Genomic DNA, 18,172 nt, shown 5'->3' with positions numbered 1-18,172 from the left:
CAGAAGTGGCCCATTGACGTGGCCTGACATCAAAAATCAACCATAACAACTATGGATGAGGACGTGGGGCCGAGAGTGGAGCATCTGAGACTTGGGGAATGTGGGGACAGATGTTTGGGACACTTACAGGTTTTCTTATTTGATTTGTATTCCAGGTCTGACATTCAACTTTATTTGTATTCATTATTCACAGTGGGAACTAGAATGGTTTTTAAAATAGCATAAAATCCACTTAAATTATAATGGAAAGAATCGTGTGCAATGTGATGCTTTAATTACTGTTAAGCTAACCTTGGGATACGGGAAATGTCAATTTTCATTGGCCACATGAAGGCTGAGCCCAGATTTTAGCCCGCAGATATGTGGAGGGAGTGGGGATGCTGTTCATGGGCTCAGCCCTGCCTGAGGAGCTCCCACAGTGCTTCAAATCTGCCTTCGCTGCCTCCCCACACACCCTGGGGCACCATCACCTTTTATTACTATTTTCTTCCTTCTCTGAAATACTATCCTGGGTTCTCAGCAGCAGCCCAGAGACATTTTCCAGGCAAATAGCTCCAGGTCAGTCCTGTTGTTTTATTTTCTTTCATAGACCCTCCCTGGGTGGTATGTCCTGGGTTTTCTACCCACCAGTATTAGAAAAGGGAATCCCAAACTAACTGGTACAGATCTTAAGATTCCTCTCTCCACAATCAATTATTCCATTTCTCCTTGAAACCAGTAGTCTAAATGCCATACTATCGCTCTGTCTTCTGCGTCTATAAATTTCTTTATCTGTAAACAAGCATCATTAGTTTTGAACTGCAGACCCCTGGGACCCTGAGAAGGCCATCTATAGTAAGAAGCAGTCAGTCTGCCCTGCTGAAGAGTCTGTTCCCTCTCTTCCAAGGGCTGCAGAGGTGGTTAGGTATATGGTATGAATACAATTGGACCCTACATTCTTTCCGACTAAAAGAAGCAGATTTGGAATTTTAATTTATACCGGCTATGTGTAAATTTAAGCCATATATTGACTGGGAGAAACAGAGACTGAGTTTTTGTATGGGTCATATTCTTGTTAGAGAGTACAAAAATTCAGTCCCTCTATTGCAGTCTGGAGGCAAGTTGGTTTCTTTTTCCTACAAGTATACTTATATCTTCTGGAAATAACAAGTGTGTGATAATTTGGGGGTAACTGCATTTTAAAATGGTGTTTGCCCTTCTTCAGCTCTGCACATATTTTTCCTAACTAACGTATTAAACAAAATGAAATTGCCAGTGCCTGCTCATGTTTAAACTATAAAAATTGCAATTTTATATAGTTCAATTCAATAAAATCACAGTACTAAATGGGAGAAAGGTGGTGACATTCCTACTACACTTTTGGGGGAAGAAGAAAGTACTTCTTTCTAATAACTTACTTGTCGTGGATAGAGCTATAAAAAGAATCTATTTCAACTGACTCACAAGATCTTTCTTTTTTCATTATTGCATACTTCCTCCTCATGCTAAAAACAAATACCAAATCTGAATGTTGCTTTAATATCACCTGCATGGACTTTGATGATATAACAATATTAAAGGGAAGGGGAAAAAGTAACACTCACTGAATGACGCTATGTGCCAAACACTTAGCTTGGGGTTTTAATAAATCATTAACGACTCTTCTGAATTTCTTAGAGTTGTCTTAAAGAAATTTTGTTTAAAAAATATGAAGTATATAATTAAAACTCAGCATTTGTCTAAACCTGTGCTGTCCCTTATGGTAGCCACTTGCCACATGTGGCTACTTACATTTAAGTTTTAATCAATTAAACTTAAATAAATTAAAATTTTAGCTCCTCCCATCACACAAAGAACATTTCAAGTGCTCAGAAGCCACATGGCTACTCTATTAGACAGATATTGAAAAGATTCATGATGTCAGAGAGTCCTGTTGGATAACACTGGTCTACAATCAATCTTTCAAATAATGTGTTGGTAAACGTAGCTTTCAGAGCTCCATTAAACCTCTGGCAAACTGGTGATCCATGTCTATTTCCAAAGATTTATCACTTTTAGAGACTAGTCACTACCATGACATGATTCTAAAAATGTTATTTACAAAAGAGTAAGTGACAACTGATTCCTTCAAAGTACATTAACATTAAATGTTTATTAACAAAGAACATTTTCAGAAAGTCTTTCAACTTTGTGGTTTATATTTGCAAATTGGACATCTTCTCTCATATTATGCTCTTTTGCAACTTCATGAGACATGTACATAGTTTTTTCCCCCTATTTTAATAGTGAATCATGAATAATCTCTTCAGCTTATAAGAAGAAAAAATCCTAAACAGAAAAAAATCATTTCCCCAATTTTTAAATGTGTCATAAAGTACTAATTTTATTTTTTCCAAGACACAAATGGCTCATGAGTTATGTATTTAGAATATGGAAAATCTATTAGTTTCAGATAATTCAGAGTGTTTGTATGTTTGGATTTATATGGTAGACACCTTAGAAAAGTATAATGCATTGAAAACCCATATATGACTAAAGAAAAATAAAATAGAAATAAAACAATTTATGAAATGAATTATAGACAGTCATTATATTTCTTGCTATATATGAGAAAGACTTTCTCATTTGGGCCAGTTCTGGTCCATGAAGTTTTTTATCCCTTTATAATTCTTGATGCCAGTTCATTAAAACTAGAATATAATTTCCAATTCACCCAGCTAGTGTTCTTACCTTAAACATTAAGGCCATCATTTAGTTCTTCAACTTTCATCTTATCTTGCATTATTATTACACCAATTAATATATTATTCTCTTTTCATTTCTAATATTTTATCTACTTTTACTTCAGATATCTGTGTGCTCCTATAACACAGAGATATCTCAGACTAAAATTTTAAATTCAGAATCAGACATAATATTGATTGATTGCACACACAAGTTTACAGGAGACACTCCTTGCCCCTGAAGGTCTTAAATAATTACTTTCTTGAATAATTTCTAAAAAACACATTTAGTGGCATTAAAACTCATCTTTTCTGTGAGAAAAATAAATGTTTCCACAGTGATATGGAAACACCCAAAAAAACTGTTCAGAATCAAAAACTAAAATGGCATGTCATCAAAATAGGTGATAATTCAAAACCTGAAAAACTTGGACAATTTTAATAGCCTATGCCTTCTAATAGATACTTCACACATGTCTCTGTAATATAATTAACATTCTGGTGTAAAACATATCAGAGAGATAAATAAGGGAATGTGTTTTGGTTCTGAATGAATCACTGTCGTTGTCCATTGAGTGTGTGCACTCTGTGGTCTTCTGATTAAGTACCTGGCATAGAATCAGAGCAGCAAAATTATCATTGAATAAATGAAAGGGGTATCAGTCTGAGGAGTTTCACAGGATAGACTATCTTACTGCCAGTTTGAATTCATGAGAAGAGTTGAGGATTGTGGCTAGTTCTTCACTCACTAAAAATCCATACAGAAAATTATCTAATCACCACTTACACTTCATAAGCAAGCATTAGTTGTTATAAATCCTGTATCTACTCAGATATTATTTACGATGATATTCCCACAAAACTATCAATATATCTCCTTGTCATCCTTTGAGCAAATGTATATATCTCTACTGTAACATCCACCAAATGTTAACGACATTTCTTTTTCTTCCCTCTTGTATCATGAATTTCTCTCTGCCTCTCAATCTGCTATCCAGCATTTGTTTTCTCATTGCCTCCCACTATCTGATGCTAGCTAAAAATAGCCAGTCATAATGCTTCATCAATTACAGTTGGTAAACCCTTACTTACCATGATGATTCTTGGCAGAAGGGGTGACAAACCATGTTTTCTGAATTGCCCCTCTAATAAAACTTTTTCAATTCCCAATCATATTGGACATGGAGAAAAGTTATGTGACAAGCAGTAAGTATTGCTAAATTACACTAAAATATAAGGTTATAATTTTTTTTGTTTCTTAAGGTTATTTTACTTCTTTTGAAATAGATTAATTTTGTTGGCTATTCTATGTCATTGTAGAAATCTTCATCATAAATTGGGAGGAAACCCACCAAAAATTTTCAGTACATTTACCATTCTGTTAGTACTGCCAAACTTCATAGGTCCCTGCCAGTAAATTCCAAATATCACTATTAATGTACTTACTTTCTATGTTGGTAAAATTACCAAAAGAAAAGTCAGAGTTATTACTGGCCTGTCACCAAATATAACTGTCTCCAGAGTTTTATGATGTACTTCTCTCCAAGCACAAACAATTATCATAATTAAAAATTACTTATTAATTATCTCATTTTATAGGGTACTATGCTATATATATAATATATATACACATATATATTATATATATGTACATATGTATATATATACAATATGTGTATGTTATATATATTTTTATATATTATATATTACATATGTATATACATATGTATATATATTACATACATATGCATATGTGTACATATGTATATATGTATGTAATATGCATATGTATATTATGTATACATGTAATATACATTACATACATACATTTGTATTATACATACATGTGTATGTAATATATGTGATATGTTACATATATTACAATACATACATATGTACATGTGTATATATGTATGTAATATATATGTATATATACAATATATATATATACATATACATGATATATATGTGTGTATATATGTGTGTGTGTGTGTGTGTGTATATATATATATATATATATATATATATATATATATATATATATTAGAAATGATAAATCAAGTTATGACCCAGCTAGGGATGGAGGGAAAGAGAGAGAGAGAAAATTTTAATTAACCTTTCATACATTGGTTGGATAAAAACCTTTATAATACAAAAAATTAAAATATGAAAATATGTATGCAGCATCTTTGTGGAAAAGCTATCACTGTGTTCTTCTAATAAGATATCTTCAAGCAACAGACTTGAATTTCAGGAGCTGTCTAAACTCTGGATAGAGACCTTGACAAAACAGAGGAAAGAGAAAAAGGATTTGAGTCATCTCTTGATATTTGAGAAAAGGCTCAGATAATGAAGTGGGGTAAATCCCTATGACCATCCTCTCCGTCCATTTTTTTTCTATTTGGTACTTGTTACTTAAGCACACCTGTAGAAGTTATATATTGCAAATCTATCCAAATATCTGTGCTAAACAGATGAGTGGACAGAAAATAAATAATATTAGGGGAATAAATATCACATATTTTCCATTTTTGGAGAAAACTTAAAGGACTAAGGTCAAAAATAAAATCTGAAAAGAGAAAATAATGTCAAAGCTTAGAAGTTATAAAGAAAAGTATTAAGGAGTACAAATGAATCAAACAAACTTAAAAGAATGTGCACATATGCACTATTTGTCATACAAAAGATTAAGTGTTGCTAGTATCTAGGAAATAAAAGCTAATTCAACAGTACGATTAACTAAGAGGTCAGCGCTATAATAGCCAAAATAAAAGGCATGTTTGGATGATCACTATATCTGAATACTTTCATGAGAGTCAAGGCGAGAAATTATATAATTGTCATATGTTGTCAGACTTGCCAATCCCCATTTTCCCATTAAATGAAAAAGCAGTGCAACATTTGCTCTTATAAAAGACACATAATTGCTACAGAATTCTAAGACAGAACAAATAGAGACTTTTTAAAATAATTATTCTTGCAGAAAGTTGGAGGAAATATAGTTTTCACTATTCTTCCCGCTAACTGTAGCTATAATTCGTGGACATTAAATATGAAACAAACATACGATGATTCCAAAAGATGATGAGAAGAAGGAAAACTGACTAAGGACTCTGGTTTCTGAATAATGACACATTGGTGAGTTTTTTGGGTTTTCTTTATTTCTTTTATATCCCCAATTAAATACTGGAGAAACTGGCCGCCGCATAGTATATCAGACAAAAAAGAGCCCCAAGAAAAGCCTGATCTCTCTCACCAAAGGACCAAGAAAGGGACAGCCTAGCAAGACAGAAAATTTTTAGATAATAACCTCTCTAGTTTACCAAATAAACAAGTAACTTACATCCCTGAGGAACATTGAAACTTCTATCTTGAGAAGTTTAATGAAGTGATTTAACCACGCTACGATGGTGGGGGCGGAGAGCCCCAGAGTCTGAATAGGGAGTTGAGACTTTATTCCTTCCAGTTAGTAACAAACTCTACCACACTGCCTTCATAGCCCACCCCATGTCAGTGGGAACCATGTGGGGAGCTTGGACTTCCATCTACACTCAACTGGGGTGGTGTCAAGGAAGTCTAGCAGGAAGTCAGGATTTCCATAACAGTGAGGTGGTAATAAGCTGCCATCAACCCACTCCCACGATAGTGTCAGTGGAGGTCAGTGAAGAAACTGAGATTCTCACCCTCATCAATAGTACTGCAAAGCCCTCTATCACAAATCAATGAAAAGTAGAGAATATGGACTTCCAATCGCACCATTCAATAAAAGACAATAGACTTCCCCTGCATCCACCATCTCACTGAGCAATGCCAGAACAGGACTGCTGAAATACAAGATTTAAATAAGATTCTGAATCTCATAACACCCCAAATGTCCAGGTTTCCATTAAAAAAATTAGTCATTGTACCAAAAACTAGGAAGATCTCAACGTCAATGAGAAAAGTTAATAAACAGATGTCAACATTAAGATGACATAGGTATTAGAATTATCTGATAAGGATCTAAAGAAGCCATCATAAAAAATGATCAAATAATCAAATGAGTAATTACAAACACTTGAAATATGTATATACATATATATGTATGTATATATACATATATATATGCATATATATATATATATATGTATATATACGTATATATATATATATATATATATATATATATATATATATATGAACCAAATGGAGATGTTCAAAAGAAAGACAAAATAAAACAAAACCTCAGTAGGTAGGCTCAAGAGCAGAACACCTGAACAGATATTTCTCTAAAGAGGACATACAGGTGACCAACAGACTTATGAAAAGATGCTCAACCTCACTAATTATCAGAGAAATGCAAATAAAAACCACAATGAGATATCTCCTCACACCTGTCAGAATAGCTATCATCAATAAATCAAAACACAAGTGTTGGCAAGGATATGGAGTAAAGGGAACACTTATGTACCACTGGTGAGATTCAAAGTTCTCACAGGCACTGTGGAAAACAGTATGGAAGGTCCTCAAAAAATTAAAAATAGAACTACCTTATGACCCAACAATTTCACTCCTGGGTGTTTATCTGAAGACATCCAAAACATTCATTCAAAAAGATATATGCATCTCTATGTTCATTGCAGCACTAGTTACAATAGCTAAGATATGGAAGCAACCTAAGGCCCATCAATAGACATTTGGATAAAGAAGATGTGGTACATATATACAATGGAATATTATTTGGCCATAAAAAATACATGAAATCTTACCATTTGGGACATCATGGGTGGACCTAGAGGGTATTATGCTAAGTGAAATAAGTCAGACAAAGAATGACAAATACCATATGATCTCACTTATATGTGTAATCTAAAGGAGAAAAAAAAACAATAATAAAACCAAAACAGACTCATAGATACAGAGAATAAACTAATAATTGCAAGCTGGGAGGGGGGTGGAGGGTGCATGAAAAAGGTGAAGGAATTAAGAAGTACAAATTGGTAATTACAAAATAGTCATGGGGATGTAACATACAGCATAGGCAATAGTGTCAGGAATATTGTAGTAACTATATGTGGTGCCAATGGTTACTAGACTAATCAGGAGGATAGTTTCATAAATTAGATCAATGTCTAACCACTATGTTGTACACCTGAAACTAATATAAATAATATTGAATGTCAACTGTAATTGAAAAAACAAAGAGCGCAATAGAAAAAACAGAGAACTCGTAAACAGGTGACACTATCACACACAAAAAAAATCTAATATTCACGTCATTGAAGTACAAAAATGAGGAGGAGAGAGGTTAGGGCTGAATAACTTTTTGGAAAATGACTGAAAATTTCCCAAATTTGGCAAAAGACATAAACCCACAGATACAAAAAGCTGAGAAAAGCCCAAAAAGTTAACTACAAATATATTCATGTTCAAGATATCATACTCAAACTTTAAAAATTGAATAGGGGAGAATAAAGGAAAATAAAGAGAGGTAAGATTTTTATATTTCACTTGATATGGTAAAATAGTAACACCAATAAATTAGGGCAAATTGTATATGTGTAAAATATCTAGAGAAATCACTTTAAGAGCTACAAAAAGATACACATTAAAATTGGACGCAAAAAGATACACCATATAAACAGTGATTTAAAAATAAAGAAGTGGGAGTGGCTTTGTTAATATTTAAAATTTAGACTTCAGAGCAAAGAAAATTACCAGGGACTGAGAAAGAGAATGATTAAATAATGATAAAATGTTTAGTCCAATTAGATATAGCAATTCTAAAAAAAAAAAAATGTGTTTAAAGTGTTGCAAAATATTGGAAGCAAAAACTGATAGAACTGAAAAGAGAAGTTAAAAAATCCACAATTATAGTTGAAGATTTCAGTGAGCCTCTGTCAACAATTGTTAGAGCAACTACATAGATAATCAGAAAAAATATACAAGAAATCAAAAGAACCATACATCCCCAGGGTCTAAATGATACCACACGCCCACAGAATAAAGACCAGGAACAACCATATCTTGGGCTATAAAACAAACTTCAACAAATTGAAAATAACTGAAATCGTATAGTAGTATTTGACTACAATGAAATTATGCTAGGCATCAATTACAGAAAGACGAGACTGAGCACATCCAAGATGGTATGGCTGTAGAATTCTACATTTGAAAGCTATATAATTTATTAACCAATGTCACTGCAATACATTTAACAAAAATAAATAAATAATTGAAAGACAACAAGTAAATTACCAAACACAATGGCATACTTCTAAATAACCATGGATCAAAGATATAGTCTTAAAGAAAAATTAGAAAGCACATTGAACAGAATGGAAATAAAAATACAGCATATTAAAGTTTGTGGGATATAGTTAAATAGTGCTAAGAGGGAAATTGGTTGCACTGAACACCGACATTAGAAAAAAGGAAAAGTCTTATATTAAATTTAAGCCCCTACCTCAAAACTAGAAGAATAAGAGCAAAATAAACATAGAGCTAGCAGAGGAAAGGAAATATTTAACATAGTAACAGAAATCAATGAAACTGAAAACAGGAAAATACAGAAAAGCCAATGAAACAAGAAGCTTATATTTTAAAACACATAAATAAAATTGACAAACCTCTAGCCAGCTAACAAAGAAAAACAGAGAAGACACAAAATAATAATAATAGGAATAAAACAGAGGCAGTCACTACAGACCCTGCAAAAATCCAAAAGATGACCTAGAATACCACCAACAACTCCCCATACATAAATTTGACAACTTAGAAGAAATGGACCAATTCCTCAAAAACCACAAATGACACAAACTCACCCAATATTAAATATATCATTTGAATAGCACTATAACATTTAGGAAATTTATTCACAATTTACAAAAAAAGAAAGAAGGAAAGAAGGAAGGAAGGAAGGAAGGAAGGAAGGAAGGAAGGAAGGAAGGAAGGAAGGAAGGAAGGAAGGAAGGAAGGAAGCAAGAAAGCAAGAAAGCAAGAAAGCAAGAAAGCAAGAAAGCAAGAAAGCAAGAAAGCAAGAAAGCAAGAAAGCAAGAAAGAAAGAAAGAAAGAAAGAAAGAAAGAAAGAAAGAAAGAAAGAAAGAAAGAAAGAAAGAAAGAAAGAAAGAAAGAGAAAGGAAGAAAGAAAACACTCCAGATCAAGGTGGTTTCATTGGAGAATTCTATCAAACATATAAAGAAGAATTAGTACCAAGTTTATACAATCCCTCCCGGGAAACACCTCCCAAATAACTATATAAAGCCAGTATTACCCTGCTATTGAAAGCAGACAATACCAAAAATGAAAACGACAGATTTCTTATAAATATGTAGGCAGAAATTGCTACATGTTAGCATATCCAATTCAAAAATCAGACACAGACACACACACACACACACACACACACACACACAGTGACTAAGTAATAACATTTAATGAAGAGAATTTGATAAAATTCAATACCTGTTGATGACAAACAAAAATGAACAGAAAGCTAGGAATAGAGAAAAATTGTTTTTCAGTTGATTAAAAAAAAATAAATACAAAAAAACTATAGCTAACCCCATACCTAATGCTGAAAGAGTAAATGCTTTCTCCCTAAGATCAAGAACAAGGCAGAAATTCCCTCTCTTACCATTTTATTCATATGGTCCTGGAAGTTCTAGCGTGCACAATAAGAGAAAAAAATAGCGCACACGCACACACGCAAGTAAAACTGTCCCCATTTGTTAATGACATGATGGTTTCCACAGAAAATCTTTACAATCATCCAAAGATTAAATCCTTATGTTTAAATCCAATGTACAAGAGTTCAATGCTGAAAAGTACAAAACACCGAACAAAGAAATCAAAAAGGAGTAAATAAATGGAGCGACATACTATGTTCATGGATTGAAAGACTCAACGTAGTAAAGTTGTCAGTTTTCTTCAAACCGCCAAAAAGGTTTAATACTATTTTCCATCCAAATCCCAGAAATACTTTTATAGATATTGAAACAATTATTCTAAACTTGCATGGAAAAGCAAAGGAATTAGGATAGTTAATGCAATTGTGAAAAATAAAAATAAAATAGGAGGAATCAGTCTACTCGTCAAGGTTTATATGGCTATAGTAATCAAGATGTATCATATTGGTGATCTACACATAGATGAATAGAACAGAACAGGAAATTCAAAATATCTCAACACAATATTGTCAAGCTTTCTGGATAAAGATGCAAAAGCAATTCTATAGAGAAAAAAATGGTTTTTGCAACAAATGGTAATAGAGGATTAGATACTCACAAGCAAAAAAACAAACAAACAAACAAAAACTTGTCTGATCTAAACCTCAGACTTTATACCTAACTAACACATTGGATCACAGATTAAATGTAAAATATGAAATTAAGTAAAACCTGTACAATGTTTTGGGAAAAAATAAAAACACAAATCTTCAGGTCCTATGTTTCAGTGAAGAATTCTTAGACATGACCCCAAAAGCAAAACCCAAGAAAGAATTATTGAAAAGTTGGACTTTATCAAAATTAAAACATTTGCTCTGTGAAAGACCCTGTTAAGAGAAATAAAGGAAAAGCTACAATCTGAGGGAAAATATTTCCAAACCATATATCTGATAAAGAACTCATATCTAGACTATATCAAGAATTTCCAAAACTCAATGGTAAAGAAATAAAGCATCCAATAAGAAAATGGGTAAAAGATATGAAGAGATATTTCATCAAAGAGGATATAGAGATGGCCAGTAAATGTATGAAAGATGTTAAAATCACTAGCTATCAGGGAAATGCAAGACCACAGTGAGATATCATTACTTATCTATAGGAATGGCTACAATTAAAATAGTGACCACTAAATTCTGTCCAGCATGCTGAAAAATTGCATCTCTCATACATTGTTGATAGAAATTGCTGGTGACCACTCAAGACAATAGTTGTCAATTACTTAAAAAAATAAACACATAATTAAAATACAACCCAACATTGCACTCCTGGGCACTTATCCAAGAGAAATGAAAACTTTCATCTACACAAAATCCTGTTAGTAATTGTTCATAGCAACTTCATAATAACCCCAAACTGGTCAGAACCAAATATCCATCAATAGGTGAATATGTAAACAAACTGATACATCCACACCATGGAATGCTACTCAAAAATAAAAAGGAATAAACTATTGATACACCCAATGACATAGGTGAACTTCAAGGGCAGGAGGCTGGGCAGAAAAAAAGAAAAATCCAGCCTCTAAAGGTCACACATTATATAATTCCACTTATATAACATTCTCAAAATGGCCAAACTACAGAGTTGAAAAACAGATTAGTTTGCCTTTGGCTGGACATGGTGGGGGAGATGGGAAGGGGTGTAAGTATAAAGGGGCAGCACAGGAAGATCTTTGAGGTGAGCGAACAGTTCTGTACCTTGGTGGCGACGTTGTTACCTTAATGAATGTACAGCAGCATGAGCTTCACCTGGGAACTTATTAGGATGCAAATTCTCAGCCCTGCTTTAGATCTGCTGAATCAGAAACCCTCAGAGAGGGACCTAGTAGTTTGGAGTTTAATAAGCCCTCCAGGTGATTCTAATGAATGTTAAAGTTTGAGAACTACTGCCCAGGGCCAGAGAGTCCCAGTCTTGAGTGAGATCATGAACGTAGCCGAGGAAAGCCATAGTCCCCTTGCATGTTCGTATTCATTCTGTATGTCATGTGAAAATTTCACAAGTGTCACACATTATCTGTGCTCAAAAGATTCTTCACACAATCATATATCAAAATCATTAAACATTCATGTTGAGCATTTCAAAGTTCAGAAAAGCAAAGTAACTAAAAACTCCAATTTTATATTGTTCATTTACTTTGTGTCCCAGATTTATTTAAACTCAAAAAGTTAAATTTAAGGTCATATCTAGATAGAACTTGCCTTTAAATAATGTAAAATCAGAATTATAATATTTTGCTGTCCATCATACATTATTTTTTGTTAGATTATATAGATAAATTATTCCAGTCACAAGAACACTTACTGGACAACAACAACAAAATTAAATCATCAGTTTATTTTCTCAATGTTTTAAATCTAAAATATGTTTAAATTATTAACTATTGATTGTTTAGTTGACAATGAACATGTCACTAGTGAAAGGAAAAACGAGTGTGTGTATGATTACACAAACACAGCTATATAACTATGCTGTGTTACAAGATAGATTTGTGCCTGGAGATAAAACTGGGGGAATGAAAAAGAAAACAACTCACTTTTACTAGACTTCTTGACAAAAACTGAATTTTATGAGTTTTCTTGGCAATGAAAAGAAGTTAATTTTATCAGGAGAAAGTGAAAAATAAATACCATGCCCAGATGTCAGAGTTGAGAAAAAATATACACCTGTAATATTTAAACAGACCTTCTAGGAAACAACCTCAAATAATCAGCACATTCCTGTTTTAAAAGTAAAAAAAAATAATCTCCATATATATTAAGTATTGTGATTATTTTGATGATAGCCAGTTATGTTGTAAGATCATAAAAATTAAGAAGTATTTGGAATCATTTTTATTGTCATGATTTTAAGCATAAACCAATGCAATAATTCTATTAGTAGTTGAAAATTTCAATGTTATTTTCTATTATAATCCTTAGCAATTTGAAATACAAAGATGATAAAGTTTCATTACCTAAATTGTTCTCTACCAGTGGGAAGTAGTTGATAATCACTGTTGTCGGCCACACAATTATTCACATTTTTTAAAGTAAAGAAATCTATGGAAGTAGAGACTGAAATATATTTGAAAACTATCAAATTCGCATGGCAATTGCTTCTGAAATTACTTAGAGCCCCCATATACACATAAGGTCAGAAACACAAAGTAAGTTTAGGGAAAATGGCTAAGTAGGGCAAGAAGTCATTCTGCAAGAAAGGAGGGAAATAAGCAAGATACGTCTGAATTTGGTGATAAACCTGCTGTTTATGTGCATGGGTCAAATTGCAAGCATGTTCTGTTACATAAAGGTGATGAACTTGGTCATCACCTTTCCTCTTTTAGCAAGTGAAACTAAACTAGTTTAAATGGCATAATCTATGTTTCTTGTCTAAGGAGAATTAGCTGAAAACTATGGCACTCTATACCAAGTTCCATGCCCTCCACAGAGATAGTTCACTATGAAACGGTGAGTGCAACCGTATAAATAAATGATCCTGGTTTGGATCCAAATACTGAATAATAAAAAAAAAAAATTACTGCTTTTCAAGAGGGTACATTCTTTCCTAAAGTGTGATAAAAGGTTGGAGCAATCCATTGGGATAAAGTAATGGGATTGTACAAAGGCCAGAAAAGGGAAATGGAAAATATTCAATGACAAATTAATGCATAACCAAGGGTTAGGAATGTCACATACCAATAAATACATCAGAATGGATAAAGGTCAACATGGATAAATAAGGAAGTGCAGAAAGTAATCAAGGTAAGAGAGAAAAATATGTGAAATATAAAACACCACATGTAGAAATAACTGAGAAAATTATAGAATGAATTCATGTGTAAAAAATATATAGGAAAGCAAAGATGAAAAATGCAAAGAAGATTACAGAGAAGTTCAATAAATATCAGAACACTTTTCAAGGAACTAAGGGAAAAAGTGTCAGCATAGGAGACAGTAGAATGTTGAAAAACAGGGAGAGGTGACTTATTGACAAAATAGTGGAATCACAAGAATTAAATGTATTCTTTATTTTGCAGAAAAAAGATGAGGGCGTCGATGGAGGTATGAGGGAGATTTAGGCAGTCCTTAATGAAATAAGATGTATTTGAAAGGGTGATCAAGGAATTAGGAAATATGAAAGGGAAGAAGTTTCTGCATCAGTAAATATTAAGTCTTAGGACATCAGTAAATGTTAAATCTTAGGTATCAAAGAAAACAAGAGCAATCAGCATCTAAAAAAAGAAACATAAATTATCTCTATCTTAAACTTCTAAGTATGCCTTAAGTTTACATTCTGTTTATGTTGCTTGAATTGAGCTGTTTCCTTTTAAGGAAAAAAAAAAGGTCTCTCTCCCTCTCCATATATATAATATATGGAAACATTTACATCTTTCCAATATATATATATATATATATATATATATATATATATATATATATATACACACACACACACATATATATAATATACACATACACTTTCGTCTTGACATGTGTGTGTATATATATATACATATATGTATATATATACACACACACGCTTGTTAAGAGGAACGTGAATTTGTATTATATATACATATATACGTATACACATATATACGTATATATAAACATATATAAACATATATATATACATATATATATATATATATATATATATATGGAGAGAGATGTGTATATATATATATATCAGGAGTGCCAAAAAAATGTGTACAAGTGGACACTTTGTTCAACATTGCTCAAGCAGTAATTCTCCATAATCAGAAGTGTCTGGATGCTGATGGTAACCACTTTGAGCACCTCTTGTAATTGCAGAAGTCAAACGTGACTTGTATTTATCTTTCGTTTTTGGTATATATTGAGTATTACAATTTTAATACAGTTTTCCTTTCTTAAAATGTGTATATATTTGGCACCCTCTCTATATAAATATATAGAGAGAAAACTGCCTATGTTCACAGGCATTATATATATATATATATATATATATATATATATATATATATATATATACACACACACACACACACACATATATATGCATTTCTCTCTCTCTCTACATATATATATATATATATATATATATATGCATGCATATGTATTTGTGTACGGATGGGTATTGAGAGGACATATATATATATATGTGTGTGTATGTGTATATATATATATATATATATATATATATATATATATATATACAGAGAGAGAGAGAGAGAGAGAGAGAGAGAGAGAGAGAGAGAGAATTCCTATTTTGAGATCAAAACATACCTGAATTCAACTGACTATGAAAACCCTCCTCTTGATCAACTTAACATACTTTGAAGTTTAAGTAATTTAAATAAATAACTTTAAAGAGTGCCTTCTGTTCTCACTGAGATGTTCTGGATGGCTTATTCTAACAACACATTTCACCTCAAAAATAACTGGTTGTAAGAAGGTCCATCCTGGTGTTTGAGACACTGATGAACTTTCTTTTCTTTTAATCTTAGTATTCAGAGAAAACAGAAGAAAAACAGCTACTTCTTCTGGCTGCATCGTATTTTCAAGGTTTCTTCTTAATCACTGCTAGGTTCCCAGGAAACAGCAGTCGTGTGTTACCATGGTTATCAGAGATCTTGTATTCCACCGTCACATCCTGTCAGCACCACTTACACCCTGAATATTGCTAGGACCAGCCTCATACATATGTAGCTTGAGTGAGTTTCATACCCAAATCAGTCCTCTCCGTGCCCTTCCTCCTTGATGCCTCAGTATCAGAAAACAATCCACTGGGTGCTCTGACATACAAAATGCAAGCATCAGAGCGAGGTTAGTGCTCCTCTGGCAACTCTTAATGGGAGACAAGAGCCAATAGATAAATTCTTCCTCACTCATTCCCCCACAAGTTGGTTCCTGTGTTATAAAACTTTCTCGACTCATGTTATAAAACTTTCTAGAAGGTCAGACAACGAATCATCCTTAATGATGGACATCAACATCACATTTTTAAATTAACTTTCCTCTCACAACACCAGCAGTTTCCACACAAGAGTGGAAAAAATTAGATACATCATAGTTGTAATTTCTCTAGACATAGGTCAATGATGATATAAGATGGATAGATGATAGATAGATGATAGATAGATAGATGATAGATAGATGATAGATAGATAGATAGATAGATAGATAGATAGATAGATAGATAGATAGATAGAACTAAATATAGAGATCCTTTTGATTTTTAACAGTAGAAATTATGGCCTCTCCACTTCTCTGGGAGGCTAAGCTTTGACTTGGACAGACCCTCAGAATATGTGGTAAATATGAGCTGGAGCAGAGTGGCAGGAGAGGCCTCTTCATATGTGCTGCTCTTCAAAAGGGGTGACCACAAACTACAACTACGTCAGTGACCTCTCAGTATTTTTGTCTATTCCTGTCAGCCCTTTACTCTTATTCCAGGGAGATAAATATTTAATTATTATTCAGTAAAATTCAGACGTCATAAATCTTCAGAATAGTAACAGAAGCCATTTTTGTTTTGTTTTTAAACATGGTTTGGGCTGCATATATTGATTCCTGGTACATTTGTATGTCTTACAGTTTTTGCATTCAAAGCAATGATTTCATGATTTCTCCTAAATGTTCAACTCCAAGATTAAAAGATTAAAGGAGCTAACGTTTTCTAAAGTGGATTCCTTTTTGTGTGCCAGGTCCAATACCAGGCCACACAGCTAAGAGCAAGTTACTGACTTATAGTTTCTGGTCCAACAATTAGATGTCTTAAAAGTCACCACCGCCATTCTCACAATTTGAAAAAAGTTGAACAAACTGAAAATCAACTCCTCTCATGTCCATCAGAGAATTTTAGTTGCAGAGAAAAACCACCACCTCAATAGTTGGATAGAGAGGTGAATACAGCTTACTGGGAACAGAAACTGTGTGGGAGCCAGCAACTGGTAGGCTCTTAGAGAGTAATTGAATAATTGTTGGAAACTGAGCATGGACTAGCTTGAAAGATAAAAATGCCTAGGGTCCCAGCCTTAGGTAGGCCCCAAAACTTGGTGAATTTTACCTCTAGGAGCCCACTCAAGTTCTTACTGGTAAAATGAAAGAAAATTGCCTTTCTGGCACAAAGAGAGGTAAAAGTAACCACCCCAAATATACCTATAGCTTTCTTTTCTCCTTAACAAAGTTCTGCCCTCAAAGGAAACTATTTACCATAGCCTAACCAACACGGGGCTACCCAGTATTAGTACCCAATACCAAATAACCAACTCCAGCCCCCTTCAGTCTTCCATGTGGGGGAAGGGACACACCCAACTCAGATTCATTAAAAGGCTGAGACCCACTTATAGGATTTCATAACACTTCCTCTCTCCCTACACCTCATCACAACATCAACAAGGCTCCTGTGGATTAAACTGAAACAATTCCAAGGCTCAGGTACTATTTAAGAAGTAATGCCTGGGTAAACCAAAAGATAACACAGAAGACAAAAATAAGCACATCAGAGAAATTTTAGCCTCTGGCATCACAGCTATAGCAAACCATAAACATAGCTTAAATCCTAGCCAAGTAAACATAAAACTTCAAATAGAAGCCTGTTTACCCCTGCTCTTTATATGAAATACATTTTGTCTTATTTTCCAAAAAAATGTTACAAGTCATTATAAAAAGCAAAACATATTCTGAAACAACAAAGCAAGTATTAGCATGCTAGTAGAAAAGTGGACAACATGAAAGAACAGATAGGTACTATAATATAAATAAAGATGAAAACTCAGAAAGCAAGCCATTCACACCCAA

Source organism: Rhinolophus hipposideros (genome assembly GCF_964194185.1).
Source record: "Rhinolophus hipposideros genome assembly, chromosome: 12".
Classification (NCBI taxonomy): domain Eukaryota; kingdom Metazoa; phylum Chordata; class Mammalia; order Chiroptera; family Rhinolophidae; genus Rhinolophus; species Rhinolophus hipposideros.
The sequence above is the reverse complement of the archived record's forward strand: the minus strand, read 5'-3'. Positions refer to the sequence as shown.